The following is a 5,000-nucleotide window of genomic DNA, read 5'->3' as shown; positions in this document are numbered from 1 at the left end:
TATGACATATGCTTTATAAAGCTTTTTTTATTTTTTTATTTGTTTAATTAAATATATAACTAAGAGAACCGCGGTATAGGGATTTCTTAAGAGCCTCTCTCAGCTGAATCTCTAGGGTTGAGTGTAGTTAAATGTGATTAACAAGCGTCTATCTATCTTCACCACTGGCTTTACTTATGAAACTTTCAATGTTGTGTTGATAACGAATTTATTTGTAGCAAAGACGAGTCGTATTCTTGTAGATACGTTATCCAAAAGATACACATCCACTGTTGCTACATTCAACAATAGCGGTGCCTTGAAATGAAATTCGTGGCACTTTTTAAGCATACATAGGATAAATTAGACAGAGGATTTCAATCTACTTACTACCTGTCAAAATCCATACAGACTTAATTACCGAGTGCATGACAGAGATACACAATACCGCATGACCATCATAACCCAACCAAACACCATCCTCTTTCCTCAGACTGCCTTTAATCTCTAAAAAAAAAGCAATCTATACAACATCTATATAACAATTCTGTCCAGAGACGCCCACCTAAACGACCTAAACTTAAGTATCTGCAATAGATTCATTTTCGATGCATTGATTCCTGCAATGAAGTGTTACATCAACCTCAGACCGTTCCTCAATTCCTGATTCAACATATGCAACCTATATGATTGAGGGATTATGTCACTCACCCCGGTAACATAAGATGGTAATTGGGGTTTTTATATTAATTCATATGGTCGCCAGTGATGATACTTTCCTGTGACAAGGCAGGACTGTAACTGACTGGGCGTGGGAAATTCCTTTTTTTTTTCTTTTTTTTTCTCGAATAAATGGGATGAATCTTTAGTCTTCTGATGCTCTTTTTCGCTTCCTCCTGCTGCTGCTACTCCTCCTCCTCCTCCTCCTCCTACATCCTCCTCCTCCTCCTCCTCCTCCTCCTCCTCCTTTTACCTCCTCCTCCTCCTCCTCCCTCTCCTCCTCCTTCTCCTTCTCCTCCTCTATCTCCTCCTTCTCCTTCTCCTCCTCTACCTCCTCCTTCTCCTTTACCTCCTCCTCCTCCTCCTCCTCCTCCTCCTCCTCCTCCTCCTCCTCCTCCTCCTCTCTCCTCCTCCTCCTCCTCTCCTTCTCCTCCTCCTCCTCCTCTACCTCCTCCTCCTCCTCCTCCTATATATATATATATATATATATATATATATATATATATATATATATATATATGTAAATATATGTATATATAATATATATATATATATGTATGTATATATATACATATACCTATACATATATATATATATATATATATATATATATATATATATATATATATATATATATATATATATAGATAGATAGATAGATAGATAGATAGATAGATAGATAGATAGATAGATAGATAGATGGATAGATAGATAGATAAATATATATGTAGATAGATAGATAGATGTGTGTGTGTGTGTCTGTTTGTGTGTGTGTGTGTGTGTGTGTGTTTGCACATAAGTATATCCGAGGTCCGATACACTCCTAAAACTTCAATCAAAAATTTCTTTTCGGCCTCCTTCTTCACAGACATGGCGATCCTGTCTCCTCGTCAGTCACCTGCGAACTAAAAATTTGACGACTCGTCAAAAAATATCAAACGGATTTGATCGATCAAAATTTTGCTTCAAATCTCTTTTTGACATCAAAACGTCCTACACACATTCAAATTTTGCATCAAAATTTTGATATCAAAATTTTGATGCAAAATTTTGACGCTTTTTTTGAACGTGTATGGGCCCCTTTAGTGAATAGGTAATTATTTGCTGACCTGAGGTAACAGTTATTACCCAGGTATGCCTCACCCAAAAAAAAAGGCCCATACAGATATTCCACAAGTATCGCTTTCTATGACTTACTAAATTATTTCACAAGAGAATTATATATAAAACGTCCATATTTTCACCCTATTTCTATTGAATTTTCCTCTAAAATTCGTTGGGTCAATCACTAGGACCCGTAGTATAAGGTAAATTTCGTGGCTATATTAATTCTTAAAGGAGGAAGAGAGAGGACGGGGGATAAATCGGGATCGAGGGAAGGGGGGGGGGGATAAATAGGGATCGAGGGAAGGGGGGATAAATCAAGGTCGAAAACCGAAAATCCCTTCCTGATTGGAATTTTAGATAACAGAGACGGTGAGAATAGATGATTTGCAGGGAAGGGTGTGGCATAAACAGGTATCGGAGGCGAAGCAGGAGGAGGAGGAGGAGGAAGAGGAGAAAAAGGAAGAGGAAAAGAGGAAGAGGTTGACCTTCCGTCACACACGCCTCGCTCTGGCTCCCCGGATGAAGAGGAACACAGGTCACGCATTCTTCTCTTCTTCTGAGGTGGTTGAATATGCCTTGCCAGTTAATTGTGCATATGTCACCGTTCGATTCAAAAGGTGTAAAGAAAGAAACGCACTTTATCTCCTCGTCTAAGACAAAAAATAGATAAACGATTCGAATTATTTACTTCCCTTCACTAACAAGTTTCAGCTCAGCAGAACCACACATATTAAGAAAACAAGTCTCCTTGCCTTACACCAAATTCCTCAAGTGCTTCAATATGTTCAATAGCAATATTGTCTGGGCCTGCAGCCTTTCCTGATTTTATCTTTCTAATTGCATGTCGGACTTCATCCCTTATTATTGGTGGCCCTTCAAAGTTATTTCTTACACGAAAATTCTCCTTTCTGTTTTCATCTTCATACAGGTCCTTAATATATTCTGTCCATCTTTCTAAAATCTTATTTTTCTCCATAATGACTGTTCCATCCTTTGCTTTAATACAGCCTGAAGATGAACAAGTCATTTTCCTACCAGTGATTTCCTTTATCTTAGCATGCATTGATTTTGTGTCCTGAGAGGATGATTAACACCCTCGATAATTTAACGATTTTCTGGAAATGTTCACCATCGCACAAGTAGGAGTTATCATATTCACCAAAATACAACAAGCAGAAATTACTTACATTTACGAGCAATGTCACCAATGAGAGCATGGTATGCGTAGGCATCGTCGCCGCTTTAAAGCATGAAAAATGATAGATACTTACAGGACCTCACACCCTACCTTGCCAAGCCAAAAGTCGTGTCACCAGGGAAAAGGGGCGACTTTTAGTTAATTACATAGCTGTGCTTGATGACCTTTAATGACCTATCCTCTCGCAGCTACATAAAATGATTGTTCACTTTTTTTTTTGCTTTGCGAGTGATTGCACAATAACCGCTCACAACGAGGCACTGTAAAAAAAAATCATGTGATACAAGACGGAAATTACACATATACCACATGTTAATTTATCAATGCTTTGCAAATGTTTGTTAACGTTAAGACAACGCTTTTCGTAAGACTAGTCGATAAATGCCTGCAACCATGAAGAATAGATATGAGGCTTAATTCGATTGGAATCAAAGTAGGCCATACAAAAATATCCATTAACAATTAAGACGTAACGGGAAGTTGATCTGCTAAAAAAAACATCCCCGCGTGCACATAATTTCCTGGGAAATTCCAAACAAATCCCTCAACCTCGTGACAGTTCATTATACCCGAATGTCTGTTGTGATTCCGTTGCCAAGAATAGAAGAATATTTGAATCTTGTGATTTTGATAATTCAATATCCAAATCCTGAGGCTTCCAGAATTTTCATTGGCTATTGCATGCTGTATTTTTTCCGGTTGTAAATTCATAGCAGCAATCCTGTTTCCGATGGCAAAAGCAGCTCTATCGATTGAATGTAGTTTCTCTAACCCTAATGCATTTAACAAAGGGTAGTACAAGTCTGACCAAAGGGTCGGGAAACTCGTGCTTGCTTATATTGCATACGGAGATGCAATTTAACGCAACAGAGACTTTATTCAAATAATTATGCCCGAAATGTAGAGGATTCATTATATGGTGACCTGCATAGGTTTTCATGTCAACCTTAAAGAGGGATAACTTTTTTCGGGGATGGTTACCCCCCCCCCCCGCATGTCAACAGCAAGTCGAGTTCGGTGACTCGTTATGACATATGTTTTATAAAGCCTTTTTTTATATATTTTTTTAATTGAATATATAACTAAGAGAACCGCGGTATAGGGATTTCTTAAGAGCCTCTCTCAGCTGAATCTCTAGGGTTGAGTGTAGTTAAATGTGATTAACAAGCGTCTATCTATCTTCACCACTGGCTTTACTTATGAAACTTTCAATGTTGTGTTGATAACGAATTTATTTGTAGCAAAGACGAGTCGTATTCTTGTAGATACGTTATCCAAAAGATACACATCCACTGTTGCTACATTCAACAATAGCGGTGCCTTGAAATGAAATTCATGGCACTTTTCAAGCATACATAGGATGAATTAGACAGAGGATTTCAATCTACTTACTACCTGTCAAAATCCATACAGACTTCATGAGCGAGTGCATGACAGAGATACACAAGACCGCATGACCATCATAACCCAACCAAACACCATCCTCTTTCCTCAGACTGCCTTTAATCTCTAAAAAAAAACAGTCTATACAACATCTATATAACAATTCTGTCCAGAGACGCCCACCTAAACACCTAAACTTAAGTATCTGCAATAGATTAATTTTCGATGCATTGATTCCTGCAATGACAATGTTACATCAACCTCAGACCGTTCCTCAATTCCTGATTCAACATATGCAACCTATATGATTGAGGGATTATGTCACTCACCCCGGTAACATAAGATGATAATTGGGGTTTATATTAATTCATGGTCGCCAGTGATGATACTTTCCTGTGACAAGGCAGGACTGTAACTGACTGGGCGTAGGAAATTCCTTTTTTTTTTTCTTTTTTTTTTTATCTCGAATAAATGGGATGAATCTTTAGTCTTCTGATGCTCTTTTTCGCTTCCTCCTGCTGCTGCTACTCCTCCTCCTCTACCTTCTCCTCCTTCTCCTCCTCCTCCTCCTCCTCCTCCTCTACCTTCTCCTCCTCCTCCTCCTCCTCCTTCT

At 38.4% G+C, this 5,000-nt stretch overlaps 2 pseudogenes; both read right to left on the bottom strand.

Moving 5' to 3' along the window:
* Nucleotides 1–330, bottom strand: part of LOC147470687 (uncharacterized) — a 776-nt pseudogene extending 446 nt beyond the window's left edge.
* Nucleotides 331–559: 229 nt separating this feature from the next.
* Nucleotides 560–4,357, bottom strand: LOC147470686 (uncharacterized; annotated as a pseudogene).
* Between the last annotated feature and the right edge of the window lie 643 nt (nt 4,358–5,000).

This window comes from Penaeus japonicus, unplaced genomic scaffold (genome assembly GCF_977035675.1).
Source record: "Penaeus japonicus unplaced genomic scaffold, GWHDUDI00000001_assembly GWHDUDI00000013, whole genome shotgun sequence".
NCBI lineage: Eukaryota > Metazoa > Arthropoda > Malacostraca > Decapoda > Penaeidae > Penaeus > Penaeus japonicus.
The sequence above is the reverse complement of the archived record's forward strand: the minus strand, read 5'-3'. Positions and strand labels throughout refer to the sequence as shown.